General features: G+C 45.9%; 1 protein-coding gene across 3 annotated transcripts in view; it reads right to left on the bottom strand.

Moving 5' to 3' along the window:
- Positions 1-16,169, bottom strand: part of cyb561 (cytochrome b561) — a 66,764-nt gene that overhangs the window by 36,903 nt on the left and 13,692 nt on the right. For 2 of the 3 annotated variants that reach the window (XM_078223751.1, XM_078223750.1), the window contains exon 1: positions 10,607-10,916. The exons of the other annotated variant lie outside the window; for it this stretch is intronic. The gene's annotated coding sequence lies outside the window, so the exon portion shown is untranslated. Of the gene's footprint in view, positions 1-10,606; positions 10,917-16,169 lie in introns of those variants that run through there. 3 annotated transcript variants of the gene reach the window in all.

Here is a 16,169-nt window from a genome sequence, read left to right as displayed (position 1 = left end):
AGGGAATTTGCAGGTGGTGGTGTTCACATCTGCTGCCCTTGTCATTCTGGTGGGAGAGACCATGGGGGCGATCTTATTAAAAAATATTCTAAGTCCAAAACGGGCATGAAAATGGGAGAGTTTTAGATCCATTTTTTCGGCAAGTCCAAATCTGGTATCTTATGCACTCAGTGCATAAAAAACCCTGAAATCTGATTTCCATCTGGAGGGGGAGTGGGTGGGGCTTAAATCACCAGAAAGCTGGCTGATAGCAGCAGAGAGCACAATTGTGCATGTGCAGGTCTTTCTTCTCTGAGCAGCTTCTGCTGCTTTCAGCTGGCCTCTATGCCCTAAACCTGACACCCCACCGCACTATCATTGCATCCCTCAGCGAATCCCCCGGCTGGACCTATCAACCCCTGTACACCCCCACCGAATGCTATACCGAGTGGCAGCAGTGCCCCCCCCCCAACCGATTGCAACTGCAGAGTGTGAAGCAGTGCCCCCCTTTTCCATCCCCCGATCGGCCCACCCCAGTCTGGCCCCACCCCCAGTAGGCCCTGCTGCCTCAGGCCCCACCCCTTGGCACTGCCCAGTGCACGATGGACAGTGCCAGGGTGCCAGGCTGGCAGTGTCAAGCTCGCACTGCCCAAGGGACACCCCCCTTGTCCCCAACCTCCCAGGTGGGCTTCGATGGCCTCTGGTTCTACTGGTGAGGCCATCACATCTAGTCCCCGTTGTTGGGGACCAGCTGTTATTCTTGTCGGAGAGAACTTTTCCCAGCGACACCACACAGGCAAGTGAGCCTGGAAGATTGAGCCGGAAATGGGCACAAGGTTGATCGCGCTGGATATCTGGTGTCGGTAAGATCGCGAGAGGTGAGAAATCAGGTGCGAGTCTGATTTCTCGGCTCTCTCGCAATCTTACCGGCTCACTCCAACCATCAGCCAGCGGGGCACAATGGTAAGGTTGCCCCCCTCCCCCACCCACCGCCCATGGGTTTAGAAGTGCAGTCAAAGGAGCCTTGGTGGGTTGCTGCAGGGTATCTTGCCAATGATATGCACTGCTACCAGTGTTCATTGTATTCATTGTATGTTCCCACAAGGAAAAGTATGGAATCCCAAATTCAGACCTCGCTGGATGTCAAAGAGCATGGAGAATAGTCTCAGGGAACAGATGAAAGCCGGTTACTGAAAGCTCAGTAGATAGCTGAGAGGAGAAAAGAAACTGCAGGAGTGAAATTCCAAGCGAAATTAGGGAACTAAAGAGAGGGCATGAAAAAATAAAAGAGAGTAAAATCAACATCAACCCCGAGGTTTTCTTATAAATACAGAAAGAACAAAAGGATAATTACGGAAAGGGTCGGGGTAATCAGAAACCAAGAAGGTAACTTCTGTGTGGAGGTAGCAGACTGCGGGATGGTTCTGAATGAAATGTTTGTCCGTTTTCACAAAAGAGGGGTCTGAATTAGACACTGTAGCTGGAGACATTGTAGTGTTGGAGTGTGAAACATTTGATGTGACATACATAGTGAGAAAGAAGATGTTCAGGTCTTTGAAAGTGGCTAAATCACTGAGTTCAGATGATGTGTATCCCAGGCTGCTAAATGAAGTGAGGGAAGACATAACAAAGATTGCAGCGATCATTTTCCAAACATCTCTGGCTACAGGTGTGGTTGGTAGTCATGATGTGGAGATGCCGGCGTTGGACTGGGGTAAACACAGTAAGAGTTTTAACAACACCAGGTTAAAGTCCAACAGGTTTAATTACATTGTCTGTATCTTTAAGACCTGGTTGGCTGTAGAGATTCGCATTCTAATCCGTATTCCGTAACTTGATTTTGTGTCTCTGTGCCCTGTTTGAGAGCAGATTTCCACTCCATCTGACAAAGGAGCAGCGCTCCAAAAGCTAATGGCTTTTGCTACCAAATAAACCTGTTGGACTTTAACCTGGTGTTGTTAAAACTCTTACAGGTGTGGTGACATAAGACTGGGGGACTGAAAACCTTGTTGTTGTTTGAAAAGGGAGGAAGGTTATAGGCTGAACAATTAGAGGCCAGTCAGCGATGGGAAAATTATTGGTAAAAAATTTCTGAGGGACAGTATTAACTGTCCTTCAAAAAGGCACAGATTAATCATAGGCAGTCAGCATAGATTTGTTAAGGGAAGGTCATGCCTGACTTAACTTATTGAATTTTTTGGGATGATAACAAAGGTGGTCACTGAGGGTAACATTCAGGTGGAGTCGATGTGGATTTTGGTAAGGCCCAAAAAGCCAACTAATCAGAAAGGTAAAAGCCAATGGGATCCAAGGGCAAGCATCAATCTGGATCCAAAATTCTCTGAGTGGCAGCAAAAGGCCATGATGGAATGACGGGACCGGACAGTTGATTTTGATTTGATTTATTATTGTCACATGTATTGGGATACAGTGAAAAGGAGGCACAGTGGTGCAGTGGTTAGCATTGCTGCCTCACAATGCCAGGGACCTGAGTTCGATTCCCAACTTGGGTCGCTGTTTGCGCAGAGTTTGCACATTCTCCCCATGTCTCTGTGGGTTTCCTCTGGGTGCTCCAGTTTCCTCCCACAGTCTAAAGATGTGCGGGTTAGGTGGATTGGCCGTGCTAAATTGCCCCTTAGTGTCAGGGGGACTAGCTAGGGTAAATGCATGGGGTTATGGGAATAGGCCCTGCGTGGGAGTGTGGTTGGTGCAGACTCGATGGGCCGAAAGGCCTCCTTCTGCACTGTAGGATTCTATGATCTATTCTTTCTTATGCGCTTTACAGGCAAAAAATACCATTCATAGGGTACATAGGGATGAAGAAAAGAAGAAGGTGCAGAATGTAGAGTTACAGTCATAGCTTGGGTGTAGAGAAAGATCAACTTAATGGTAGGTCCATTCAAAAATCTGATGGCAGCAGGGAAGAAGCTGTACTTGAGTTGGTTGGTACGTGTTTATAATGGTGTGCTGCCAGACTGAGTACTGGAGCTATTGTTTTTTGTGCTATATATCAATGAATTCAACATAATCATACCCCCTATGTTTAAGAAGTTTTCAGATGATACAGGAATTGGTCAAGTGTTGATAATAAGGAAGAGAACAATAGAATGCGGCGAGATATCAGTGCACTGCTCAGGTGGGCAGGAAAGTGACAGATGGAATTCAGTCTGGGTGTGAAGCATTTCTGGAGGGTAAACAAGGCAGGGGAATAAACAATGAATAGGACGCTGAGCACTGTAGAGAAACAGATGGATCTTGACTTGCATTACCACAGAGCCATGAAGGAACCTATGAACATCTGTAGACGCATATGAATTAGAAGCAGGAGTAGGCCATTCAGCACTTTGATCCTGCTCTGCCATTCAATAGATCTAATTGTGACCTCAAATCCACATTCCTGCCTAACGCCCTGATAACCTTTGACTCCCTTGTAAGTCAAGAATCTATCTGCTTCTGTATTATAAATATTCAATGAAGCTGCCGCTACCATTCTCCAAGGCAGGGAAGAATCATGACCTTCTTTAAGAAAGAAAGTTCTCTTCAGCCCTGTCTTAAATGGGAGACCCTTTATTTTGAAACTGTTTCCCCTAGTTCTGATCTCTCCCAAAAGGGGAAACACCTTTTCAGCATCCACCTTGTCAAGTGTGCTCAGTTTCTTTCACATTTCAATATGATCACCTGTCATTCTTCTAAACTCCAGTGGACGCAGGTCCAACTTGTCCAACCTTTCCTCAATAGATAACCCCCTAATCCCAGGAATCAGTCGAGTGACCCTTCTCTAAACTCCTTCTAACGCATTTATATTCTTTCTTAAATAAGGAGACCAAACTGTACACAGTACTCCAGATGTGGTTTCACCAACACCAACAGCAAAACATTCCTACTTTTAAATTCCATTCCCCATGCAATAAATCAACATTCCATCTCTCTTCCTAATCTCTTGCTGTATCTGCAGACTAACTTATTGTGATTCATATACCAGGACAACCAGGTCCCTCTGTACCTCAGAGTTTATTTAAATTTTATTCTTTTCTCAGAGCTACAAAGCCAATGTGCAGAGTGGACAGGGCAAGCCCCTAATCCACCTCCTTGCTTGCTCCAAAAAACAATTCCAATTCCAATTCCAATTTAATCCATTTCATTGGCCCTACAAAAGGGACATACTAGATCCAAGCGGCATTACATCTGATCGCATGCTTAATCTTAGCCAAAAGACAATCTCTTTCCATTTAAATAGTATACTGCTTTTCCCTTCTTCCTGCCAAAGTGGACAAGTTCACATTTTCCCACTTTATTTTCCATCTACCAATGTGTTGCCCACTCATTTAACTTACTAATATTTATTGCAGGTTCCTTATATCCTCTTCACTGCTTACTTTTCTACTGGTCTTTGTGTCATTGTGTCATTAGCGAATTTAGTGACCTTACATTCAGTTGCTTTATTAAAGTTATTGATATAACTGGTAAATAGTTGAGGTGATGTGGAGATGCCGGCGTTGGACTGGGGTAAACACAGTAAGAAGTTTAACAACACCAGGTTAAAGTCCAACAGGTTTATTTGGTAGCAAAAGCCACACAAGCTTTCGAGGCTCTGAGCCCCTTCTTCAGGTGAGTGGGAATTCTGTTCACAAACAGAACTTATAAGACACAGACTCAATTTACATGAATAATGGTTGGAATGCGAATACTTACAACTAATCCAGTCTTTAAGAAACAAAACAATGGGAGTGGGGAGAGCATCAAGACAGGCTAAAAAGATGTGTATTGTCTCCAGACAAGACAGCCAGTGAAACTCTGCAGGTCCACGCAACTGTGGGAGTTACAAATAGTGTGACATAAATTCTGATTCTAGGATCGCATGATAAAGACTCAGGAGGAAAAAAGCAGAAATATTTATGTGAAATAGTGTGACATAAACCCAATATCCCGGTTGAGGCCGTCCTTGTGTGTGCGGAACCTGGCTATCAGTTTCTGCTCCGCGACTCTGCGCTGTCGTGTGTCGCGAAGGCCGCCTTGGAGAACGCTTACCTGAATATCAGAGGCCGAATGCCCGTGACCGCTGAAGTGCTCCCCAACATAGTTGAGGCCCAGCACTGATCACGGTTTCAATCCACTCGTCACATATTGCCAAGCCAAAAATGACCATCCATGCTTGTTTCCAGTTAGCTAACCAATCCTTTATCCATGCTAGTATGTTATCCCCACACCACAAGCTCTTGTTTTGTATAGTAACCTTTCATGTGGCAACTTGTCAAATTGTTCACTATTGACATAAATGACCTCGAGGAAGGAACAGAATGTAAGGTTTGCAATTATACAGGGTGTTGGTGAGCCTCACCTGGAGTAATGCATACAGTTTTGGTCCCCTTGACTAAAAAAGGATACAGTAACATTGGAGGTAGTCCAAAGGAGATTCGTCAGGCTGGGATGAGAGGATTGTCCTATCAAGAGAGACTGAATAGTCTGGGTCTGAATTCTTCGAAATTTAGAAGAGTGAGGGGTGACCTCATTCAAACATAATATCCTGAGGGAGCTTGACAGAGTACATAGTGAGATGTTTTCATTAGTGGGAGAGTCTCAAACAAGGGAACGTAACTACAAGATAAAGGGCCGGTTACTTAAAACTGAGGTGTGTTGAAATTCCTTCTTGCAGAGGGTGGTGAATCTCTACTCCAAAGGCTGGTGGAGGCTGGATCATTAGAGGTACTTAAAGTGGAGGTGGATAAATATTTGATAGATCAATTGAGGAATAGAGGGTGATGGGGAAATGGCACAGAAAAGGAGTTGAGGCCAGCATAGATCAGCCATGATCATATTGAATGGTGGGACAGGCTTGAAGGGCCTGGTGGCCTATCCTGCTTCTGTTTCTTGTGTTCTGGAAATCTAAGAACAGCGCATTCATGGGTTCACCTTTAACTATGTAGATTGTGACTCCCTCAAGGAATTCCAATAAATTACTCAAACATGATTGACTCTGCCTGATTGCACTGAGATCTCCGAAGTGCCCCGCTATAACCTCCTTAATAATCGACTCCAGCATTTTGCTATGACAGATGACAAGCTAATTGGCCTGTAGTTTCCTGCTGAGACTTTTTCAGAATTGAGGGAATTTTGAAAAATTTAAACCAACACATCTTCGATTTTAGCAGCTACATCTTTTAAGACCATCGGACAGAAACTGCCAGGACCTGGGTACTTGTCAACTTTGAGATCTAAGAATGATCTCAGTACTCTTTTCCCGTTGATTATGATTTTTTAAGTTCCTCCGTCCCTTTCACCTCCTGATTCACACTAATTTCTGCAATGTTATTTATATCCTCTACAGTGAGGACAGAAACAAAATATCAGATCAGCTGCCAGATTCTCCAGACTCACTCTCTACAGGACCAGTGCTCACTTACCTTATTCTTTTCCTTATTAAATGCCTGCAGAAACCCCTTTTTTCTGTTTTTATATTTCTGGCTAGCTTCTTCTCATACCCTAAAATCTCTGCCCATTTTAATCTTTTCGCTGTGTTTTGCTGTTCTTTATATTCTATCCGATCTTCTGACCCATTCTCTCTTGTGGAATTATATGCTTTTTCTTTCAAGTTGACACTATCTTTAACTTCCTTATTTCACCACGGATGGTGTGTCCTTCTCTTTCAGTCTTTCTCTCCCACTTGTAAGTATCTTTTCCAAGTATTCTGAAATACGTCCTTGAATGTCATCTCCACTGACCTATCCCTTAACTTAAATCTCCTAGTTCACTTTAGCCAGCTCTGTCTTCATGCCCTCATAATTGCCCATATTCAAGTTTCAAACACTGGTCTTAGATCTTTTGGATTCCTTGAATCCTTTGGCTGGAATCCTTTCATTTATTAGCTGAGGCACAGAACTATATCAACACTAGCTGGGCCACAACTTGAGTACTGTATGCAGATTATCGAAGTGATATAACTGCATTAGAGAGGGTCCAGAGGAGGTTTACGAGGATGTTGCCAAGACTGAAAATTGCAGCGATGAGGAAAGATTGGATAGGCTGAGGTTCTCGGTGGAACAGAGGAGACTGAGGGGTGATTTGAGTGAGATGTACAGAATTGTGAGGGACCTGAATACAATGGATGGGAGAGGCCTATTTACCTTAGCAGAGAGGTCAGTGTCTTGGGGACATAGATTTAAGTGATTGGTAGAAGGATTAGATGGGGTGGGGGGGGAATGAGGAAATTGCTTTTCACTCATTTCAGGGGTAACAGAGATTCTGAAGAGACATTTAATTAAGGTGTGTAAAACTGAGGAGCCTAGATAAAATAGGTAGGAAGGGCGGCACGGTAGCACAGTGGTTAGCACTGCTGCTTCACAGCTCCAGGGACCTGGGTTCGATTCCCGGCTTGGGTCACTGTCTGTGTGGAGTCTGCACATTCTGCTCGTGTCTGCGTGGATTTCCTCCGGGTGCTCCGGTTTCCTCCCACAGTCCAAAGATGTGCGGGTTAGGTTGATTGGTCATGCTAAAAATTGCCCCTTAGAGTCCTGAGATGCGTAGGTTAGAGGGATTAGCGGGGTAAATATGTGAGGATATGGGGGTAGGGCCTGGGTGGGATTGTGGTCGGTGCAGACTCGATGGGCCAAATGGCCTCCTACTGCACTGTAGGGTTTCTATGATTCTACGACTTATTTTTATTAGTCGGCACGGCAGCACAGTGCTTGTCACTGCTGCCTCACAGCACAGGGACCCGGGTTCGATTCCCGGCTTGGGTCACTGTCTGTGCAGAGTCTGCACATTCTCCCTGTGCCTGCGTGGGTTTCCTCCAGGTGCTCTGTTTTCCTCCCACAGTCCGAAAGACTGTGCTGGTTAGGTGCATAGGCCATGCTAAATTCTCCCTCAGTGTACCCGAACAGGCGCTGGAGTGTGGTGACTAGGGGATTTTCACAGTAACTTAATTGCAGTGTTAATGTAAGCCTACTGGTGGCACTAATAAATAAACTAAACTAGTCAATAACCAGGGATAGACCTAAAGTGATCGTTAGAAGGATTGAAGGGAAGTTGAGGGAATGTTTTTTCACCAAGAGTCAGGAATTCACAGCCTGAAAGGGTGTGAAAGACAGAAACCCTGTTAACATTTCAGAAACACTTGGATATGGACCTGAGGTGTCATAACCTACAGCCCGAAAGCTGGGAAGTGGGATGAGGCAGGATTGCTGTTTTGCAACTGGGACAGGCATGGATGGGTCAAGTGGCCTCCTCCTGCTCTATAAATTGTCTATATGAAGCTGAATGGCCTTTTGCTTTTTCCATATCGATCCGTGGACAGTGACAATAAGATCGTTTATCATCAAGGAGCAGTGAGGTGGGTTAATAGTGAAGCTGTTTTTGGGTTAGGAAGGAGTATTCCACCAGGATTTCTCCCTATCCTTCTTCAGAGTGCCATAGAAACATTAATATCCACCTCCAGCACAAAATACCAATTTATCCAATATCTGCTCTGAAGGATTGTCATTTCTGACACTGGGTTACTCCTGAACTGTCATTGAGGCATGAATTCATATTGGGAGTGATACCTCATGATTCGGACCCTGTCTGCTTCCATATTTACCATTCTGTTGGGAACATAGAGATGGAGAAATCTTCACAAATCAGTTGCTTACACCAAGGACAGCACAATTCCTCTGTCTGTATCGCTGGAGTCATCACTGCCTTCATCATACATCCTGAGCAATTGCTTCCACCCTGTATTCCTGGTGGAATTGATTCCCAGGAAAATCTCTGATTACAATCCCCCCCCCCCCCCCTCCCCACCCTCCCCCGCACCCCCCCCAACCGCCGCACACTTTTTTTCTTGGCAAGACACTGGCTCGAATTCACCAATCTCATACCACTACCGAGACAAAATAGGTAGAAAGGACTTATTTTTATTAGTCAGCACAGTGCTTGTCACTGCTGCCTCACAGTGCAGGGACCCGGGTTCGATTCCCAGCTTGGGTCACTATCTATGCAGTCTGCACGTTCTCCCTGTGCCTGCATGGGTTTCCTCCGGGTGCTCTGGTTTCCTCCCACAGTCCAAAAAACGTGCTGGTTAGGTGTATAGGCCATGCTAAATTCTTCTACAGTGTACCCGAACAGGCGCTGGAGAGTGGCGACTAGGGGATTTTCACAGTAACTTCATTGCAGTTAGAAAGGAAAATTTAGCACTCAGCCAAATCTCCATTCACTGCAGCAGGACTGGAGAATCCCAACTGCAGGCGAGGTTGGAGAATTCTGGCCAACCACTCTCCACCCCATTCCCCCTGCTTGTGGTTGATCTACTGTACTGAAAACTGAAGCTTGATAAAAGACGCAACAGCGTTAGATAGAGATGGTGCGGTCTGAAACAGTGAGCTCTCTATACCCCAGGGGCAGGTTGTCCAGTATTTTGGTTTGGTTCCTGTACTGGGAACATTACGTGACAACACAAGGACCCCTTTAAAAGAGCACTTTAAAGATAACCAGCAATAGAACTGCAGTGGAGGTGAGGAGAATTTGTTGTACACAGCGATTTATTAGGATCTGAAATACGTTATCTAAAAAGGACAGATTGAATTGTAACATTCAACAAGGAGTTGGGTTGTTAGTTACGGAAAAATAATTGCAGGGCTCTGGGACAAGAGCAAGAGGGAATGGGATCAACTGGATAGCTCTTTCAAAGAACTAGAATGATGGGCTGAATGGCCTCTTTCTGCGCTGAGATCATAGAATCATAGAATCCCTACAGTGCAGAAAGAGGCCATTCAGCCCATTGAGTCTGCACCGACAGTAATCCCACACAACCCTATCCCCATAACCCCACATATTTACCCTGCTAATCTTCCTGACACTAAGGGGCAATTTAGCATGGCCAATCCATCTAACCCGCACATGTTTGGAGGGTGGAAGGAAACTAGAGCACCCGGAGGAAACCCACACAGACACGGGGAGAATGTGCAAACTCCACACAGTCACCCGAGGCCACAATTGAACCCACGTACCTGGCACTGTAAGGCAGCAATGCTAACCACTGTGCCACTGTGCTGCCCGCTTTACGATTCTAAGACAGTTTGCACAGATTTTTTAAAGTTCCCTGAAGATACTTTTACTTTGCATTTTTCAACACAGAACAGTTTTCTGAACACAGTTTGTGGAGACAGAGCCAAGAGACTATGTGGATTCAGGCAAACACAAACAGAGCAGTCTGTTACAACAAAGCAGCGACTGCACTAACAGGTAGGCCATTATCCCCTTGGGGAGACTGTTAATTCCTGATAATTTGGGTTTGTGTCGGCTGTGTGAGGCGAAAGAGAGGGGACTCATGAACCTTCCGTCAGATACGCTCCTGCAATGTCTTGCATTCAGAAAAGAACATTGTTGAACCAGAGAGCAAAGTACAGAGTTCAGAGCCTGTTTACCTCAAAATTCAATTCTAAAATTTAATCTGAAAGCGTTGTTGCTATTTGAGCAGCAACTCTTCCTGACACATTTATGTGACATATTTTTGAAAACAGAATACAGCCTATTTCTTTGTGACACCCTGGGAAAAGTTCCACAAAACACTGTCACACACTCACACACTCCTGCGAAAACAAAGATGTTGACAACAATGCTTTGACATTGTGGAATTGATCAGTAAAGAGCTTACCGAACGGATCGAAGCTCAGGTTCCAACGCTGCTGCCCACACAGTGCCCTGTCACAGGTTTGCAAACCTAAATGTCACCAAAGGGAAGGAAAAAATAATCTACTGGCCTGTTGCTCCTGTGAGGAGGGAGAAACTGAGGGAATCAGTAGCCCCTTGAGTTCAGTAACTTGGGATCAAACCTGTAAGGTTCTGCTGAGTTCCAGTGAGGGCAATGTGTTCATACTGCTGTGAAACAGGAAGACACCTAACTGCCAAAGATCCTTATGTAAGCAGTGCTATCTGACCTGCCCATATACGTTGTACTAAACAAGGAAGCATATCAGCGAGCGAAGCACAGCCTCAGGGCCTAGCTAGTTGCCATGGTGATGCAGAAGATTGATTAATGGTGTTAGCTGTTCCTGCACCTGCTGGTTCCAATAAGGAACTCTGAATCATCCTTTCTCGAGTTGGATTTTTAATCCTTATTGAAACAAGACCCTATCATTATTCTGTAACTATTTTTGTAGCAGGATTCCTACGCATTGACCAGAATTCTCCGACTGTGAATGGGATTTTCTTATTGTGCTGCTCTGAATGGAGTTTTGGTTGAGCGCCAAATTCTCTGTTCTCGCTGGCAGTGGTGCAGGACGAACGAGATCAGAGAATCCTGGCTATGCACACTCCCTCTGTGTCGTAATGATTCAGGATTGAAGGAAACCAGAAAAGAAACAGAAAATGCTGGAAGTGCTCGGCAGGTCAGGCAGCACCTGTAAGGAGGAACAGAGTTTTGCTGATAAAAGAGACATGCTGTCAAAGCTTTTCACTGTACAACCATCAGGACAGATGCTATAATACCAAATTTCAAAGGGAGGAACAACTTGCACTGCATGTAAAAAGGATGCTGAGTGGTTTTCAACTCTGTGGTATTGCCATGGAGAATGGACCAAGGAAATTTTGCTCCCCATGCTTTTATTTAATTCAAAAGGATACACAATTGGGCAGCACAATGGCAGAGTGGTTAGCCCTGTTGTCTCACAGCGCTAGGGACTTGGGTTTGGTTCCCAGTTTGGGTCACTGTCTGTGCGTTCTCCCCGTGTCTGCATGGGTTTCCTCCGGGCGCTCCGGTTTCCTCCCACAGTCTGAAAGACATGCCAGTTAGGTGCTTTGGCCATACTAAATTCTCCCTGAGTGTACCCGAACAGGCGCCAGAGTGCGACGACTAGGGGATTTTCACAGTGACTTCATTGCAGTGTTAATGTAAGCCTACTTGTGACTAATAAATAAATAAACTTTAAAAAAGTGCTTGGACATGTTCCTTTTGACTTTACAGCTCCTGTCTCTGTATATGGATATATGTAACTTTGAGCCACATTACGAATCCAACTGATAATCTTAAATGAGTCGTTGGTGTCATTCTGAGCACACCCAGCATAGTTCAGCAAGTGCTGTCCAATCACAGAATCACATCTAACATTCGACCTTCTGTTCTGAGTTTTGTGCAGTAAGAAGTCTCACAACACCAGGTTAAAGTCCAACAGGTTTATTTGGTAGCGCAAGCCACTAGCTTTCGGAGCGCTGCCCCTTCATCAGGTGAGTGGGAGTTCTGTTCACAAACAGGGCATATAAAGACACAAACTCAATTTACAAAATAATGGTTGGAATGTGAGTCTTTACAGGTAATCAAGTCTTAAAGGTACAGACAATGTGAGTGGAGAGAGGGTTAAGCACAGGTTGAAGAGATGTGTATTGTCTCCAGCCAGGACAGATTTTGCAAGCCCAGGCAAGCCGTGGGGGTTACAGATAGTGTGACATGAACCCAAGATCCCGGTTGAGGCCGTCCTCATGTGTGCAGAACTTGGTTATCAGTCTCTGCTCAGCAATTCTGCGTTGTCGCATGTCATGAAGGCCGCCTTGGAGAACGCTTACCCGAAGATCAGAGGCCGAATGCCTGTGACCGCTGAAATGTTCCCCAACAGGAAGAGAACACTCTTGCCTGGTGATTGTTGAGCGGTGTTCATTCATCCGTTGTCGTAGCGTCTGCATGGTCTCCCCAATGTACCATGCCTCGGGACATCCTTTCCTGCAGCGTGTCAGGTAGACAACGTTGGTCAAGTTGCGAGTATGTACCGTGTACCTGGTGGATGGTGTTCTCACGTGAGATGATGGCATCCATGTCGATCATCCGGCACGTCTTGCAGAGGTTGCTGTGGCAGGGTCGTGTGGTGTCATCGTCACTGTTCTCCTGAAGGCTGGGTAATTTGCTGCGGACAATGGTCTGTTTGAGGTCGTGTGGTTGTTTGAAGGCAAGAAGTGGGGGTGTGGGGATGGCCTTGGCAAGATGTTCAGCTTCATCAATGACATGTTGAAGGCTCCGGAGGAGATGCCGTAGCTTCTCCGGAGAAGTACTGGATGACGAAGGATACTCTGTCCGTCGTGTCCCATGTTTGTCTTCTGAGGAGGTTGGTGCGGTTTTTCGCTGTGGCGCGTCTGAATTGTCGATCGATGATTCGAGCACCATATCCTGTTCTTATGAGGGCATCTTTCAGCATCTGGAGGTGTCTGTTGCGATCCTCCTCATCTGAGCAGATCCTGTGTATACGGAGGGCTTGTCCATAGGGGTTGGCTTCTTTAGCATGTTTAGGGTGGAAGTTGGAGAAGTGGAGCATCGTGAGGTTATCCGTGGGCTTGCGGTACAGTGAAGTGCTGAGGTGACCATCCTTGATGGAGATGCGTGTGTCCAAGAATGCAACCAATTCCAGAGAGTAGTCCATGGTGAGTCTGATGGTGGGATTGAACTTGTTGAAGTCATCATATAGTTGTTTCAGTGATTGTTCACCATGAGTCCAAAGGAAGAAAATGTCATCGATGTATCTAGTGTATAGCATCAGTTGAAGGTCCTGTGCAGTGAAGAGGTCTTGTTCGAACCTGTGCATGAAGATGTTGTCATATTGAGGTGCGAATTTGGTCCCCATGGCTGGATGAAGAACTGGTTGTTGAAGGTGAAGACATTGTGGTCCAGGATGAAGTGGATGAGTTGTAAAGTTGCATCTGGAGATTGGCAGTTGGCGGCGTTGAGTACTGAGGCAGTTGCAGCAATGCCATCGTCATGGGGGATGCTGGTGTAGACTGCTGAGACATCCATTGTGATGAGGAGTACTCCTGGTTCAACTGCTCCATGTGTGCTGAGTTTCTGTGACTCAGAATCTGTAATCAGTTTCTGCCAATCTCCAGATGCAACTTTACAACTTATCCGCTTCATCCTGGACCACAATGCCTTCACCTTCAACAACCAGTTCTTCATCCAGACACAGGAACAGCCATGGGGACCAAATTCGCACCTCAATATGCCAACATCTTCATGCACAGGTTCGAACAAGACCTCTTCACCGCACAGGACCTTCAACTGATGCTATACATTAGATACTTCGATGATATTTTGTTCCTTTGGACTCATGGTGAATAATCACTGAAACAACGATATGATGACATCAACAAGTTCCATCCCACCATCAGACTCACCATGGACTACTCTCCGGAATCGGTTGCATTCTTGGACACACGCATCTCCGTCAAGGACGGTCACCTCAGCACCTCACTGTACCGCAAGCCCACGGATAACCTCACGATGCTCCACTTCTCCAACTTCCATCCTAAACATGTTAAAGAAGCCATCCCGGATCCTTCAACATGTCATTGATGAAGACGAACATCTCGCCAAGGCCATCCCCACACCCCAACTTCTTGCCTTCAAACAACCGCACAACCTCAAACAGACCATTGTCCGCAGCAAATTACCCAGCCTTCAGGAGAACAGTGACCACGGCACCACGCAACCCTGCCACAGCAACCTCTGCAAGACGTGCCGGATGATCGACATGGATGCCATCATCTCACGTGTGAACACCATCCACCAGGTACACGGTACATACACTTGCAACTCGGTCAACGTTGTCTACCTGATACACTGCAGGTGAGGATGTCCCGAGGCATGGTACACTGGGGAGACCATGCAGACGCTACAACAATGGATGAATGAACACACTCGACAATCACCAGGCAAGAGTGTTCTCTTCCTGTTGGGAAACACTTCAGCAGTCACAGGCATTCGGCCTCTGATCTTCGGGTAAGCGTTCTCCAAGACACACTTCATGACACATGACAACGCAGAGTCCCTGAGCAGAGACTGATAGCCAAGTTCCGCACACATGAGGACAGCCTCAACCAGGATCTTGGGTTCATGTCACACTATCTGTAACCCCCGCAACTTGCCTGGGCTTGCAAAATCTCACTAGCTATCCCGGCTGGAGACAATACACATCTCTTTAACCTGTGCCTAATCCTCTCTCCACTCACATTGTCTGTACCTTTAAGACTTGATTACCTGTAAAGACTCGCATTCCAACCATTATTTTGTAAATTGAGTTTGTGTTTTTATATGCCTTGTTTGTGAACAGAACTCCCACTCACCTGATGAAGGGGCAGCGCTCCGAAAGCTAGTGGCTTGTGTTACCAAATAAACCTGTTGGACTTCAACCTGGTGTTGTGAGACTTCTTACTGTGCTTACCCCAGTCCAACGCCGGCATCTCCACATCTGAGTTTTGTAAGTCTGGGCTGTTAAGTACATCTGTACTCTCGCTGCCTGTTGCGAACAGCCACAGAGATGGCTGTTCAATACAATCTACTGGTTATTGGGAACTAGATCTTTCATATCTGGCACTGCACTGGCGCAGAAATTCATACACCACGCTACTCATTTGTGTGGTCGACGGAACGTTATTTTGAATTGATGGCAGCATCCTGTTCGTGGAGAATGCCACTCATGTTGCTACTGCATAACAACTTCATCTGTCACTCAAACGTTTGGGATAGCTTGCCCTTCCAGGATAGGTTGGGTATTGCAATGCCAGTGCAATACACCAATTGAATGCTCCACATGACACTGGTATTGGGCCCGCACCAACAGCTCACCTTCTGAGAAGCCATTTATTTGAAGGGACAACATCCCTTCAACGCACAAGTGATGTATGATGCAGGCCCCTAGCATGCCTGCCCCGTTTAATTCATTGACTAGAACATAGAACAGTACAGCACAATACAGGCCCTTCGGCCCACGATGTTGTGCCGAACCTTTTCGAAACCAAGATCAAGCTATCCCACTCCCTATCATTCTGGTGTGCTCCATGAGCCTACCCAATAACCGCCTGAAAGTTCCTAAAGTGTCCAACTCCACTATCACAGCAGGCAGTCCATTCCACACCCCAACCACTCTCTGAGTAAAGAACCTACCTCAGACATCCCTCCTATATCTCCCACCATGAACCTTATAGTTATGCTCCCTAGTAACAGCTACATCCACCCGAGGAAATAGTCTCTGAACGTCCACTCTATCTATCCCCCTCATCATCTTATAAACCTCTATTAAGTCGCCTCTCATCCTCCTCCGCTCTAAACTCCCTCAACCTTTCCTCATAAGACCTACCCTCCAAACCAGGCAGCATCCTGGTAAATCTCCTTTGCACTCTTTCCAGTGCTTCCACATCCTTCTTATAGTGAGGTGAACAGAACTGCACACAATATTCCAAAT

Source organism: Mustelus asterias, chromosome 11 (genome assembly GCF_964213995.1).
Source record: "Mustelus asterias chromosome 11, sMusAst1.hap1.1, whole genome shotgun sequence".
In the NCBI taxonomy this organism is placed as follows: Eukaryota; Metazoa; Chordata; class Chondrichthyes; order Carcharhiniformes; family Triakidae; genus Mustelus; species Mustelus asterias.
The sequence above is the reverse complement of the archived record's forward strand: the minus strand, read 5'-3'. Positions and strand labels throughout refer to the sequence as shown.